Consider the following 16,699-nt stretch of genomic DNA (forward strand, 5'->3'; position numbering starts at 1 on the left):
TGATTACACTATACTGAAGAAAGTGTTTCATAGGCAAAGATAGCGTCCATTGTGAGCAATTTAATTTCAAGGAATTAGTGTTCCATTCAGAAGGGGAGCTTGGAAGACCTCCTTTAAGAAAAATGAGAGTGGAGAGGATTATATAAAATAATTATATGAAAAATATATGTAAGTGTGATGTAAAGAGCTATGTAATTGCAAGCTAGCCGAGAGTGAAGTGCGGTGTCATCTGCATTGTTGCAATAGCTGCAAACACAGAGTGGTTGAGAGCCATGGAGTGGGGGCATGGAGAGATGATAGCACCCCAGATACATTGGGGAAGAAAGATGGGGAGGCCCCACAGGAGACAGAGCTAGAATGGCCAGGCACTTCAGGATAAGTGCAAGGATTAAGTGGGATCATAAAAACCAAGATGTAAAGGTTTCAACAGAGGGTATGGATATGTGGAGACTGGAAAGCTGGTCAGACATACAGATAGAAAACTAAACACAATTAGAAATCCTTTTAATTAAAAAAATAAAGAAAGACTTATCTGTCAAGTTACGTAGAGAGGAGAACTCTATTTCAGCAGTTCTCTAGTTTGAACATGGAAATGCTCTGACTGCAAGTGAAAATTCATGTTTTCTTAATCGTGGAACCTTGCCAAAGCCATCTCCAGAGCATCGAGCAATTGTGTTCTCCCCAACCTGGTAAAGAGCCATTTTCCCTATGCCGTGGATGCTCCCTGACCTTTGTCACTTCCCCGTGGTGGTCACTGCTGCCTCTGCCTTCTCCAGGATTTAGACAAACACAGACTTGAACATTTTCTGTTCCCTTCATCTCTCCGAAGGTCCAGTTGTATTTCTCAGCAGCTGCTCGGTTTCTGAGGAGGTGAAGATCCCCTTCAAAACTGAACCTCAGGGGACTTCCCTGGTGGCTCAGTGGTTAAGAATCTGCCTCCCAATGCAGGGGACATGGGTTCCAGCCCTGGTCCGGGAAGATCTCACATGCCGCAGAGCAACTAAGCCCGTGTGCCACAACTGCTGAGGCCGTGTGCCACAACTACTGAAGCCCATGCACCTAGAGAAGTGCTCCACGACAAGAGAAGCCACCGCAGTGAGAAGCCAGCGCACCACAACGAAGAGTAGCCCCCGCTCACCACAGCTAGAGAAAGCCCACGCACAGCAACGAAGACCCAAGGCAGCCAAAAAATAAATTAAAATTTAAAAAACTGAACTTCAAGGACTGCCCTCATGGTGCAGTAGATAAGAATCTGCCTGCCAGTGTAGGGGACACAGGTTCGAGCCCTGGTCTGGGAAGATAGCACATGCCGCGAAGCAGCTAAGCCCGTGCGCCACAACTACTGAAGCCCGTGGGCCACAACTACTGAAGCCCATGCACCTAGAGCCCCGAGCTCCAGGCTACCCTTGAACCACTGTTCTTGCAACTGTCAGCTCTGGGTCAGCATTTAAGGCAGCCTGACCAGAGAACCTCTTCCTCAGCTGCACCCAAGGAGGAAGGAGCCGGCTGTAGCAGGAGGAATTGGCAGTGGATTGACAGTCACTGCTCACAGGAAGCCTCCTGCTTCTTTTTCTTTTCATGGGATCAGCGTCCGCAGTTTTCCTCAACTCTTTCCTTCCTGGGCTCTTATAAGCAAGAGGCAAGGGGAAGAACAGAGGCAACAAGAAAGGATAGGACCATTGGTCTTTATTTTGTCCTCTTGATGATTTCTCCCCCCCTCTTCTCTTCATTCCTGCTCTAAAATTTGCCCTGACATTGAGCTGGATGGTGGTGGAGAGTTAGTGATTTATTATTCTCTGGCAAAAGCACATTTTTCCTTTCAGACGTATACCTTTAGAAGTCTTACTTTAAAGTCCACAGGCACCCCACAGATGGATTGAGAAACAGAATATCTGCCAAAGCCAAGTTAGACAATTCTGTGAGTGTGATCAAAGAAGTTCAAAGGCAAATTGGGGTCCGTAAGAAAGGAACAGGGCAAGTGAAATAGATCAAAGCCTGATCTACTCAACTGCGAGGAGGACACAGGCTCTGAGGACAAGGGATGGGAAGGAAGAACAAGAAGTAAAGAGATCAATTCATGCTTGAGCTAGAATAACCAACATCTGGAAAAGAGGTTAATAGGTGGCAGTTTGGGGATTTCTGAGTAAGACTGAGATGGGAAAACAAGTACAGAGATCTCCTCTCCCATCTCTCCCTTGAAATGCATAAAGGTACAAACCCTGTCTACCACCTGTTTTTGTGAAGAAGGTCTATTGGAACACATCTTTCACTGCTTTTACATTATAACTACTGAGTTGAATAATCATGACAGAGACCATGTGGCCTGCGGAGCAAAAAAATAACTGGATTGTTACACAAAATATTTGCTGGCCTTCCTCTATATTAATGAATGGAAAACTCTAAATGGATAATATTCTCAGAAAATATCAATTTCTGAAATTTATTCAAGGAAAAAAGTATAGTAAAAAACAAAAAGGAAAGCAACGAGTGGTAAAACAATTGTTAAATGAATACGTCTCTAGAGGGCTTTGTGACTGATTTGCTCAGATCTCCAATACTCTACAATCTGCTTTAGAGCAGAGCAAAAGAATAAAATATTTCTAGTTAATTTTATGAAGCATAACTTTGAAATCAAAACTTAACAAAGCTTTATATGAGAAGCTACAAGATATCAATCTCCTATATTAATATTGACACAAAAATAAAATATTAGCCAAGTCAGTCCGTTACTATGTAAGAGAAATTTGATATCATGAAGTAAGGTTGATTTAAAAAATGTTAAGAAGTCTGGGGCTTCCCTGGTGGCGCAGTGGTTGAGAGTCCGCCTGCCAATGCAGGGGACACGGGTTCGTGCCCCGGTCCTGGAAGATCCCACATGCCGCGGAGCGGCTGGGCCCGTGAGCCATGGTCGCTGAGCCTGCGCATCCGGAGCCTGTGCTCCGCAACGGGAGAGGCCACAACAGTGAGAGGCCCACGTACCGCAAAAAAAAAAAATTAAAAAAAAAAAAAGTTAAGTCTTAGTGTTATAATATCTCTGAAACTGATTGATTTATTGATTGATGAGCCTAAAAAGACACATTAAGATGAGGGGAAACCACTTTTATAGCTGGAAACTTCAAAGATGCCATAAACAGGTGCGAAATTGTGAGGAGTTTCTGCCAGAAAAATTATAGAAAAAAAAACCCAGAATTAAAGAAAAGGTGCCCACTAAGTAGGGCAAGCTGGAGATACTTTTTTCACAATGATAGCACATTCTTAAGAAGAAATTGTGTGGGGTGGGGAAGGAGGGATGGAGGGAAAACATAATTAGATCTGCTGATGAATAAAAGACATTTGGTAAAATTTATCATTGCTATTTTAAAAACAGGAATAGAGACTTTCTTAACGAGATAAAGTATTTATATCAGACTCAATATTGAAACATTTGGGCCTTATCACTAAAGTTAGAAGCAAACTAAGGGACCACTATTATATAGTGTTGCTCTGGAAATTCTGGCCAAGGCAATATGACAAGGTAAAAAAGTAAGACTTCCTGATGCACTGGCTACTGCTATTGCTGTGAGTAATAAACCGGTTTTAACTCTGACACAGGAGTCTCGTTTTCTGGTAGTAAATTGTCTTCCAAAGTGGCTGCAGCATTCTGCATTTCCCACCAGCACTGAACGAGAGTTCCTGTTGCTTCACATCCTCACCAGCATTTGGTGTTGTCAGTGTTCTGGATTTTGGCCATTCTAATAGGAGTGTGTAGTGTTATTTTAATTTCCATTTCCCTGATGACATATGATGTGGAGTATCTTTTCTTATGCTTATTTACCATCTGTATTTCTTCTTTGGTGAGGTGTCTGTCAAGGTCTTTGGATCATTTGTTAACCAGGTTGTTTTTTTATTGTTGAGATTTAGTTCTTTTGTCAGATACATCTTTTGCAATTATTTTCTTCCAGTCTGGGTCTTGGCTTTTCATTATCTTGACAGTGCCTTTCTCAGAGCAGGAGTTCTTAATTTTAATGAAGTCCAGCTTATCGATTCCTTCTTTCTTGGATCAAGCCTTTGGTGTCACATCTAAAAAGTCATCTAGGTTTTCTCCTATGTTATCTTCTAGGAGTTTTATAGTTTTGTGTTTTACATTTAGGTCTGATTCATTTTAAGTTAATTTTTGTGATGGGTGTAAGGTCTGTGTCTAGATTTTTTTTTTTTTTTAACATGTGGATGTCCAGCTGTTCCCAATCTTATTATTTTTTAAAGCATGAAATTTAACCAAAAAAAAGAAATAAAATAAATAACACATAACCGTGTACATATCATCTACATTTTACGTATGTTAACATGTTGCCCTAAGGGCACTCTCTCCCACCCCTTTCTCTTTCTCAATAAGCATTGTATGTACACTAATAGGTCCATTTCCTCACAACTTCCTCTTCCTCTTCCTCTCTCTTCAGAAACAAGACAATCTTTTGTGCTTAATACTTGCATGCATTTTTTTTTACTTTTAGTACATATGTATATATCCACAAACAATACTCATTTTGTTTTGTGTGTTTGCAAAATACACATAATAGTATCCTTGTAAAGTATCTTTTTGTAGTTTGCCTTCCGTAGCACAACTTTATGCTTTTGAGAGTTACCCAGGTTGATACATGTAGATCTGGTCCATTCATTTTATCTACAGAAAAGTATTTTATGAATAGACAACAATCTATTTCTTCACCTTCCCCTCAAGAGACAGTTAGGTTGTTTCCACAAATATTAGAGCCATTTTCCAAATGGAGAAAATTGGACATTACATAGTAGTAAGAAAATTTCTATTTTGCACTTTCCACTCAAAGAATGACACAGTCAGTTGGATTGACAGCTGCGGTTAACTATGTCTGAGATCTTTCCACAAGAAACTAAATTCACCTCCTAGTTATTATCTCCCTTGGAAGTTAATAGAAGGTAGTTATAACACCACTTGACGAAGGTTGGTGGTATTCAAATATATTTTCCCGTTCTTTCTCTTTTTTCTTTTTTTTGCATGCTAAATTGAGTTGTTCCCTTTGTGAGATTCTAACCCCCACTGAAACAAGTCCTTTTCCATTCTCTCCCATGGCCTTGTACATATAGGAAAAGAGAGACAATTTCTTCCAGCCCCAAACGTGAAGAAATCGAGTGATGATGGGCAATGTTCGAGTTTTCTGAGTACTTTATTTCCCATGAATAGTATCAGTGAATTTAAAGTAGTCGTTTTCAACTGGGGGTGATCTTGTACCCCCATCCCCGCCCTGAGAACACCTGGCAGGATCTGGAGACAGCTTGGGCTGTCGTGACTGACACAGGGATGACGCTGAGAGCCTCTCGTAGGTAGAAGCCAGGATGCTGCACACCATGCTACAACAGGGAGGACAGTCCCCACTTGATAATCGTCCTCTCCCAAATGTCAGTAACACTGACGTCGAGAAATTCTGATTCAAAGAAGCAGAAACCAAAATTACACACTTCAGCTTCTATCTTTACTCCAGGAGAACCCCTGTACTGAGGCCCAACTTGACACTGAATTTGTTTGAGGAAATACATTGTTACGAGACAGACAGAACGTCTCTCCTGTCATCCTCCCACCTATGCCCAGCTAGCCCTCGCAGATGGCTTCAGTTCCTCTTTTATCCTCCTGTTATATAACTTCCCACCTTCCTTTGAAGGCCCCTCCAGCTCCAAGCCTGTGTATCCTTCGGAGATGAAGCCTAGTTAGCTTTCTTCAGCCTGGAAGGCAGCGCACCTTACCTTTCTGGGTTTATTGTTTCCCCTAAGGTTGCTCTCCCCAGCCACTGAATTAACCTCAGGGCAGTAGGAGAAACTGGCTAATTCCAGAGGAGGTGAACAGGAAGGACCTTTTGCTGTCTGTGAGAATTCAGGGACCCTTCCCAGAGCCAGCCAGCCAGTCTGTTCAAGCTTGCCTTAGTTTGATGGACTCCAACTTTCTGAGAAGGTGACACTGGAGCTGGTGCATGAATCGTAATCCCAGACACATGTCCAGAAATTCCTGGTGGTGAGAATTAAGAGCAGGACATTACGACAAGGCAAGATCATTGGCCTGTGCTGGGTTCTCCCACTAACTAGCTGTGTGACCTTGGGCAAGTCCCTTTCAATGTAAGATGAATCACAAAACAGGCAGCATGTTCTTAAGCTGCAGGTCCCCAAAGGCACCCAAAACAGGGGAAGGAAACTCCCACCTCTGATAGACTTTACAATCTGACATTCTAGAAACAAGTTTTTTTGATTTCACTATTCATACAGGTTTTATTTTCATTTTAAATTGCACAGTCTTTTCAGTGTTGAGGATTTCTAAAGGTCTTAATCTAGTTTTGGTTGTGAGGGATGCCAGACCCAGACTCCAGAGTTCTAGCTCCAGCTACCTCAGTGTTCATATTGCTTCTAAAGACTGAAGGCTTTCGACCCATTCTTTCATAAAACAAATAATTTGCAATACCTATTATGTACTAAACACTGTACTAGATCCTGGATTTTATAGAAATGAATGGTAGTACAAAGTACAGACCAATCATTCATTTATTTATTAGACATCTATTGAAGCCCACTCTGTGTGAGACAGTATACATATCAGTCAACCAAGAAGAGTTCCTGCCTTAATGATGTCACAGTCTAGTGTAAGAATAGACAGGTGGCTGCCCTGGAGTAAGAGGCCAGAATAGCTCAGAAGTACAGAGAAGGGACTGATACAGCCTATTGAGCGGAGGGGTTTTCTGGAGGAGATGGCATCTGATTTCTGGAAAATATAAACTATATCAAAGTCTAATGGATTCCATAGTTGCTTGTTGGCTTTAATCCTTTTGGTGAATATTTATAGAGTATCTACTATGTCATAGGCATTATGAGAAGTTTCAGGAATTCAGAGAATAGGCAAATATAGTCCCTAAGTTCCTACAACTTAATGTCTGCAAGGCCTTAATGGACCTTACAATTTAAAGCTCTCACATAAAGCTTGTGAAACCCTGGTGTAGATAAATTCCACATAAAGTCTTTTGGGTGGTAATTGCCAGAATGGGAACCCAAGTCCTCTGGTTACCACTGAGCATTGTTTCCTCCATCATACTGAATTCCAGAGTGGCTTGGATCCTTCAAAAGACATATCTTGAGAACTCCAACTGTTCTCTGAGGATGCTATGTCCACCTTTAGGGTCTGCCATCCTGCTGCCCTCTTTTTTTTTTTTTTTAATGACAGCACTTTATTACAAAGTGCTTTCACATGCATAGTTCACTTAAGCCTCATGATGAACTCAGAAATAGGGACACTGTATTCCCATTTCACATATGGGGAACATGTGACTTAGTGGAATTGACTTCCTCCAAATTGTTTATATATTACATATATATATATAATACAATAAAATAATAATATATGTATATATAGCCAGTCTATATATCATATATATATGACATAGTCAGTGGCCAAAGCCAGGGTGAAACCCAGTTTGTCTGATCCACAGTCCAGAGCTCTGTCCACGTTTCATGCTGCCTCTTCCAACTCAGACTTCCAACCTTTTAGGTATATAATCCAGGGCGAGTCACTTCACCTTAGTGTCTTAATTTGTAAAATGAAGATGATAATGCTCACTTGACAAAGATTAGCGACGTCTCATGTTTTTTATTCCTCACGTCTCTGCCTGTTGGGACCTGTCCCTCCTCCACTGTGTGGTTCCCGACAGTGACCGACCTACAGGAGTCCATCTCCACCACCACAGAGGGAGGCACTTGACCCAAAACACTCAATCGGATTGTTCCACTCCCCTGGACACAGTATTCCAAGGGAGTGCAAATTACCCAAGCAGGGTTCATCCTTAGGGGAGCACTGCTGCTGTGAGAGAGAAGGTCCCTGTCCTTCAGAGAGCTTGATTTGATCCTGAACTTAGCCCAGCCCTGTGGACTCCAGTTAAGTGAACATCGGTGTAGCTTCAGTTAGTTGATTTTCTGTTACTTGCAACCAAAAGTTTAAAGATACTGTAAAATTAAAGAGATTATATATGTAAAATGTGTAGCCCAGCGCCTGGCACGCAGCTGCCACGGAATAAACACGAGGACCTTTTGATCTCCATCCTCCCCGACCACCTCCCCTAAATATACTAAATTAACAAGTATAGATCAAATGCTGTGGAATTTTTTTCTCTTGCTAGTCACCTAATCTGAAGACTGTATTTTGCTTATTTTTTTATAACATCTTTATTGGAGTATAATTGCTTTACAGTGGTGTGTTAGTTGCTGCTGTATAACAAAGTGAATCAGTTATACATATACATATGCTCCCATATCTCTTCCCTCTTGCGTCTCCCTCCCTCCCACCCTCCCTATCCCACCCCTCTAGGTGGACACAAAGCACCGAGCTGATCTCCCTGTGCTATGCGGCTGCTTCCCACTAGCTATCTGTTTTACATTTGGTAGTGTATATATGTCCATGCCACTCTCTCATTTTGTCCCAGCTTACCCTTCCCCCTCCCTGTGTCCTGCCGTCCTCTTATGGGACAATAAAAGGAAGTCATTCTTTTGCATTATACCGGGTATAATGCTAGACAATCTTTTTTTTTAAACTTTCCCAAATCACCTATTTTCTGTCCCTTTAACCATTTTTATTTTTCTTCTCCCTTTGTCATCATTTGGAGGACAAAATAGAAAACCTAAACTTTAAAAAGGCCTGACAATTGTAAAATATATTGAAAGTATCTATTCCCAGCCCCTACCCAACAGAATTTTATTAAAATGGCCCTACAGTATTTTTTCTAGTTTTTTAGCTTTTTTTCTAGTTTTATTGAGATATAATTGACATACAGCACTGATAAGTTTAAGGTGTCCAGCATCGTGATTTGACTTATATGTATTGTGACATGATTACCACAATAATTTAATTAACATCCATCATCTCATATACATATGAGGAAAAGAAAGAAAGGAAAAAAAAGTTTTTTCTTATGATGAAACATCTTGGGATCAGCTCCCTTAACAACTTTCAAATATACCGTACAGGAGACTATAGTCATTATTATGGTGTACATTACGTCCCTAGTACTTATGTATCTTATAGCTAGGTTTTTACCTTTTGGCCATCTTCATCCAATCCCCCCCACCACCTCTAATAACTACAAATCTGATCACTTTTTCTATGAGTTTGGTTTTTCTTTTAGGCAGGGAAATGATGTGATCTGACTTTGATTCCTTTTTATATTTTTATGATTCTGCCATGTGCTGAAGATATAATGCACTGTCAGAAGGCAGGGATGGAAGCAGACAGGCCAGCAGTCCTCACTGGGGACACTCGGGTTACTTCAACAAGTGAGGTAGCAGTAAAAATGCAAAGAAGTGGGTGGATACAGGCTATATATTGGAAGGAGAGATGAGAACGTTAACAGTTTGGGAAGGAGGACTGAGCAACAGAGCAGAATCAGGGATCTCAAGGTTTTGTACTTGACCAATTAAGTCAATATTAACTGAGAAATAAGAATACTAAAAAGAAAACAGGTCTGGTCCAATTTCGAACATGATAAGCTTGAGAAAGATGCCTAAGAAGTGTCTTCATGGATATGCCTTAAAGATGGTTGAAGGGCTTCCCTGGTGGCGCAGTGGTTGGGAGTCCGCCTGCCGGTGCAGGGGACACGGGTTCGTGCCCCGGTCCGGGAGGATCCCACATGCCGCAGAGCGGCTGGGCCCGTGAGCCATGGCCGCTGAGCCTGCGCGTCCGGAGCCTGTGGTCCGCAACAGGAGAGGCGGGCCACAATGGTGAAAGGCCCCGCATACCGCAAAAAAAAAAAAAAAAAAAAAAAAGATGTTTGAAGATAAAAGTCTGGAACTCAGGACTCGAGATAGAACTGTGAGCGTTGTCAGAAAAGTTAGGAAACTTTGGAGACACAGAATAGAATTCCTAAAACCAGAAAGAAAATGAGGAAGTGCATTTAAAACGTTTAGTTGCACGAGGCTGTTTCTAGCAGCAGCAACCACTAGGCAATGGGGCTGTCTGTCGTCAAAGAGGAAAAAAAATCCTCCTTCCACCTTAAGTCTGTTCCCTCAAGCAAGAGCCAAAACAGGAGTCTATTCTGTGCGGGGAGATTCTGACAGCACAGAATCCCAACAGTGCCTGTGCTTTCAGAAAGGCTTCATGTGTTTAACATTTATTGTGAATGGAGCCCTAAAATTTTACCACCTTCCATAAACCTTTATTGTTTATCTGGGTTTCTGACTCCAAGCAGAAAGTACCCGTGCTCTATCACACATTCCTTGAAGTATGTCAGTGTCAAAGACACAGAACATATTAAGCACGTGGTCCCAAGAGAAAGGAGGCTTCGACAGAAAGAGGCATGAGTCTGCTTCCCTACAACTGTTTTTACCACTTGGCTGGTGGACTGTTCGCCATCCTTACTGCATTTTTCTATTCAGCTACCACCAGCTTTGCAGCCCACATAGTTAATACAAATTCTATCAGCATAATTCACATCTCCTTTTATCATACAACTCAGATCTTATTACTAGCTCATCGTACTTCAGTAGGGATTTAGATTGTTTTATAACCATTTTCTCAAATGCTGGGCACTTTATAAATGTATGACTTTTATGGCAAATCAATACATTTTATCCACCCATTATTCAGCAGCGGACATATCTTACTGCATTCACTATGCTATTAACATTAACTTTTGAATCCAAGGGAAATTTTAAAATAAAAAAAATTCCTAGTATAAGACAGGAATGAGGAAATAGAGAAAGAAGAGTTGGGATTCAGGAATAAAGTAGAAAGAGTTATGAGTACAACAAGATTTTGCTTTTCTTCCATAATGCAATCAAAGTACATGAACCAGCAGAGATCCTTATTTCTCTCAAAAATTATTAGAATGGTTCGTTTAGGACAGTGGTTTTCAACAGAGGATGATTTTTTCCTCCCTCCCAGGGGACATTTAGCCATGTCCGGAGACACTTTTGGTTGTCACACTGAGGAGGAAGTATTACTGTGTAGAGGTCAGGGATGCTGCTAAACCCCTTACCATACACAGGACACACCACCTTACAGCAGAGAAGATCCAACCCCAATGTCAATAGTGCCAAGGTTGAGAGACCAGATTCAAAACATGGAGCTTCATAATTTTACCCCTGTTCATGCTCAGCCAGACCCTCAAACAGAGGTTTTAAAATTTTTGTGTAATTATATTCTTTTCAAATTTCAAATCAATCATTAAAGATGCCTTTTGATACACTTGCAAAATGGCTAATAATAATATCTAACTCTTTGGAGAATATGAACAACCTGGTAATGCTGACTTATCAAAATGCCAGTGAGTGGTTTAAAGTTGAGTTGCTTAAACATAGCTCATAAACCTATCAGGGAATCAACTTTAACCATTCAAAATGTCTTAAGAGTCACACATTGGAGTGAAATTGTTGATGAGCAATGTACTTAATCTTGGTTTCTTCATAAACAAATGATTGGCTAATTGACCAGCAAAGGGCTTTGTTAGATTAACAAATAGAATTGAAATTATTAATTTAGTCACTGTTTTAAAATTGCAAATCCCTCCCCTAGCTTTATTTAATTTGGCCAAACACCTAACATATCATTTTAGGACAATTACCCACTACTTAAGTTTCAAATTTATATATCGTGTGTTTTATTTGTTTTATTAACGCTTAGTTCTTCTGCTAATTTTAGGAAGTGAATAGTTTTCCTAGAGCAGATATTAGAAGGTTAAACTCTTCAAACTTTTTAAAATAATAGGGAGAATTTAAGTGACTGGAGGTATAACTGTACAAATCAGTGTTACCCAATATATTGGCTAAGAAATCCTGAGGTCTTCGGACTATTTGAAAGGGGTCTTCAATATATGTACACCATAGCAGCTATTTAATACTCGTAACAAAGTGATAATCACTAGCACTTATTGACCAACAGTTACATCCTAAGAACTTTAAATGCATCAAATCACTTTGTAACGTCTCCAGTAGGCTGACAGTATACTCTCCCCACCTTGAAGGCAAGAAACACGGGACTTGTTGAGAGAGGTTGTAACTTCCTCCAGGTAACACATTTGCTAAGAGGAAGAGCTGCATTTGTCTGTCTCAGTCCTGATTTCTCCACCAATCTGCTATACATAAACATATTTGTGATTATTAAATACACAAATTTGAAAAGCATTACTGAACATACAGTATTCTACCATATTCAAGTCTCAAGGTGTTGAAAAATAAGACTCCACACAAAGTTTTAACTTTGTAAAGACTGAGAGCCATGGTAATAAATTTCTTCCCTCACTTACTTATACTTCTCAATTATTCACACAGCATGCGGTGTTAGAAATGCTTGATGAGATCCTCAGCTCACACAAGCACATTCAGTAACTTAATCATCGATCGTGAAACAACACATGACTATTCTACCTTTGTCTCTAGCTTTAAGTTTCTACTTCAATATTCAATATACAGACATATTACTGTACCTATTAAAAACTAAGCAGTTGTTTTTTGCAGGGCTGTGTAATTTAATTGAACCAGGATATGTGTCTCCCTCGCAGACTAGTTAGGTCCTCAACCAGTCTTCTGTGTGATGAGAATATTAGGACTCCAAAAAAATATTCATCAGCATGGCTAGCTGTGAAGTCTGGGGAAGCAGTGGAATGTACTGCAGTTCTTCGGAGCTGGAGCCCTTGGCAATAGAAGGGAATGTAATGGACTTATTTTCCAGTGTTTGTATCCCCCATAATGTTTGTGTCCTGTGGTAACTCAGCATATATTTAAAAAGAATCAGTGGAACTCACTTCATTTCCTGCCTGTTTCATCTTCAGACTGCTTTAACTTTCGATTATTTTCACACGGAGCTGAAACCTAGCTCTTGGAACTGTCTGTTCTTTTATAAGCCCGACAGAAGCTACCTGATTAGACCAGGACTAATTTATTAATTTCTGCCCCAGCCTGTGAGCTGGCAACAGGTGACACAGACAAGTGTTCCTTTCCAAGCCCTGCTCAATTGCATAGGCCTGAGCAAAGTTGTCTTTGATTTAAACCACTAAGTTTTGGGGTGGTTTGTTATACAGCAATAGCTAGCTAAAACAATTAAACTAACATAAGTTTTTAACATTCATTCATTCATCCATTCGGCAATTATTTATTAAGCACCTGCTAAGTGTCAGGGCTGTTCTAGTTGCTAGGTATTTAGCTTTAAGGAAGAAAAAATCTTTCTAATGGAAGATTATATTGCAGTGGAGAGAGACAAAATTAATGTACAGAGAGAGAGAGAGAAAGATGATAAAACATAAATATGAACATGAGATGATGGAAAGGAAAATAAAAAGAATAGTGGGCAGAGACTGACGGGGTGAGGTCTCAAGGAGCAAGTCAAGTTGGTATCTGGACCCAGAGTTTTCCAGGCAAAAGGGAAGCAAGTGCAAATGCAGGCATGTGTCTGGTTTATCTCAGGGAAAACAAGGAGGCTGAGATGGCTGCAGTGCAGTGGGCAGAAGGGAGAATCCTAAGAGGCTGGGTCAGAATGGTATGCTGGAGGCCAAGTTACAAAGGGCTTTGAGGAACCTGCATCACCTTGTGTGTGAGATGGGAAGCCATGAGGGGTTTGATGAAGTAGTGACTGGGTCTGACTGACATCTAGAAGGATGACTGATGAGGACCTTTATTTACTGTATGACAGGCATTGTCCCTACTGCTTTACACTTATTAACACATTTAGTCTTCACCACTGTGTCAGATAATACTATTGTTTTACTTCATTGTAAATTTTTATGTGATCACGTAGTACACCTAGCAAATGATACTTCGATTTAGTTCTCAATAAATGTATTTAGGTTTAAACAATCAGTTAAGGGGGGGCTTCCCTGGTGGCGCAGTGGTTGAGAGTCTGCCTGCCGATGCAGGGAACGCGGGTTCATGCCCCGGTCCGGGAGGATCCCATATGCCGCGGAGCGGCTGGGCCCGTGAGCAATGGCCGCTGAGCCTGCGCGTCTGGAGCCTGTGCTCTGCAACGGGAGAGGCCGCAACAGTGAGAGGCCCATGTACCGCAAAAAAAAAAAAAAAAAAATCAGTTAAGGGACTTCCCTGGTGGTGCAGTGGTTAAGAATTCGCCTGCCAATGCAGGGGACACGGGTTCGATCCCTGGTCTGGGAAGATCCCACATGCCATGGAGCAACTAAGCCCGTGTGCCACAACTACTGAGCCCGCAGGCCACAACTACTGAGCCCACGTGCCACAACTACCAAAACCTGTGTGCCTAGAGCCCATGCTCCACAACAAGAGAAACCACTGCGATGAGAAGCCAGTGCACCACAATTAAGAGTAGCCCCCACTCGCCGGAACTAGAGAAAGCTCGTGCAGCAATGAAGACCCAACGTAGCCAGAAATAGATAAATAAATTTATTTAAAAAATCAATTAAGACATCAATTAAATGATAGTACATGGTTATATAAGAGGTCATGAAAGTGATAGGCAAAAAAGATTGAAGTTTGAGAACCACAGGTCTAGAGTAGCACTTCTCAAAATTTAATACACATTCGGTTCACCTAAAGAGCTTGTTAAAATACGGATTCTGATCCAGTAGGTCTGGGGTGGGCCAAGATGCTGTAATTTTTTTTTTTTTTTCCGGTATGCGGGCCTCTCACTGTTGTGGCCTTTCCCGTTACGGAGCACAGGCTCCGGACACGCAGGCTCAGCAGCCATGGCTCACGGGCCCAGCCGCTCCGCGGCATGTGGGATCTTCCCAGACCAGGGCACGAACCCGTGTCCCCTGCATCGGCAGGCGGACTCTCAACCACTACGCCACCAGGGAAGCCCAAGATGCTGTATTTTTTTTTTTTTGCGGTACGTGGGCCTCTCACTGTTGTGGCCTCTCCCACTGTGGAGCACAGGCTCCGGATGCGCAGGCTCAGCGGCCATGGCTCACGGGCCCAGCCGCTCCGCGGTATGTGGGATCTTCTGGGACCGAGTCACGAACCCGCGTCCCCTGCATCGGCTGGCGGACTCTCAACCACTGCGCCACCAGGGAAGCCCAAGATGCTGTATTTTTAACTAACACCCAGATGCTGCTGCTGGTCTGTGGACTCAGCTTTGGAACGTAGATCCCGTGGATGCAAGATCTAGGAGCCTGTCAGCTACTTACCCAAATCCATTCAACAGCTGAAGAAAATTAGGGGAGAGTCAAGCTGAATCCTGGTTACTTGGACTCTGGTGCAACACTCATTGCATCTAATGCTAACTCATTTGATAATGTTGACGCAAAATATTCATCAATGATATATCTGAAGAAACTTCCAGGACTCATATTTTCCCACAGGTGCTGAATGAGGAAAAATTTAAAACCACTTTTAAAAACACAAATCCTTCAAACAATATACTTTACATCAGCTCCTAACAATTATTTCCCTTCTATTGAAGGAGAGAGATTTCCTCCCATCAGGACCTGCAACATATAATTTGATCTAATGCAACGACAGCTGACTCGCCTCCCTTTAAAGGGACTCGTTAGGATGGCCATTTCTTAATTACATTTTTTTAAATATGGACCATTTTTTAAAGTCTTTATTGAATTTGTTACAATATTGCTTCCGTTTTATGTTTTGGTTTTTTGGCCACAAGGCATGTGGGCTCTTAGCTCCCCAACCAGGGACTGAACCCGCACCCCCTGTACTGGAAGGCTAAGTCTTTAACCACTGGACTGCCAGGGAAGTCCCTCTTAATTACTTTTTAATCGAATCTTTTAATTCCTCACTCACCTTATTGGATCAGATGTCTTCAGATGACCATAAAAACTCTTATTTCTCTGTTAGACAATCAGACCCATTCACCTCTGAACACTGAACGTGTCAGCTAAAACAAGCGACAGTCTGACATGACACTGCTCGCTACAGTAAAAGCCAAGCAGCCATTCATGTCCCACAGCTGCCATGTCCCCTCTATAAAATATTCATTCACGCTGTGTCATTCTTTATTCAGCTGCCAAAAATGAAACAGCTGAGGAACCTTCAAGTCATCAGGATGGAACCGTTGCCCACACAGACATGTCAACGCATCTACAATTAATTTGAGTGTAGTGGGGAGAAAGGCCCTTGCACTGCTGTCAATACTTTTAAAAATGATTAGGAAAAAGTTGCCTGGCAATACCTTCAGGCCACCTCGGCTTTCATTCACCCACAGTTGTGAGAATGAGATCACATACGTTGGGAAGAAACTTTTTTTTTTAATTAAAATTTAATTTAAATAAAAACCCCTGCTGGCTGCACAGCAGGCAGAGATCACAGCCCCGCCCTTGGACACCTCATGGCCCAGCAGCAGGAATTTTACAGGCAGAACAGAAACTGAAGCTTTATCTGGCCAGAAACTTTTGATTAATCACATCTACTCACTTTGGCCTGGCCTTAACTCCCACGGATAGTCAACGATTCCCAGAGAAGGGTTTGGGATTTATTCCAACCCAGCAAAGAATCATGATCAACTCAAATCACCCTAACAGTGAGGGAAGAGAATCATCATAATTTTCATCATGTCATTGTTACTTTTCCGTGTTTTGTAGGTTAATTTATTGCCTTGATGAAAGAAAATTCTCCCTAATTCCTCCTTTAAGGTTCACAGAGTGTAAATATGTTTCTCCCTTGCCCCCAAGTGGAAACATGAATGAAGGGAATTATGAATTAAAACTGTACCAGTTAGTTATCAGTTGTAGAAAAATGCTACACACAC

At 41.6% G+C, this 16,699-nt stretch overlaps 1 long non-coding RNA gene across 1 annotated transcript in view; it reads left to right on the forward strand.

The window, feature by feature from the left end:
- Nucleotides 1-16,699, forward strand: part of LOC109551311 (uncharacterized) — a 130,161-nt gene that overhangs the window by 49,882 nt on the left and 63,580 nt on the right. The window lies entirely within an intron of this gene.

This window comes from Tursiops truncatus, chromosome 15 (genome assembly GCF_011762595.2).
Source record: "Tursiops truncatus isolate mTurTru1 chromosome 15, mTurTru1.mat.Y, whole genome shotgun sequence".
Classification (NCBI taxonomy): domain Eukaryota; kingdom Metazoa; phylum Chordata; class Mammalia; order Artiodactyla; family Delphinidae; genus Tursiops; species Tursiops truncatus.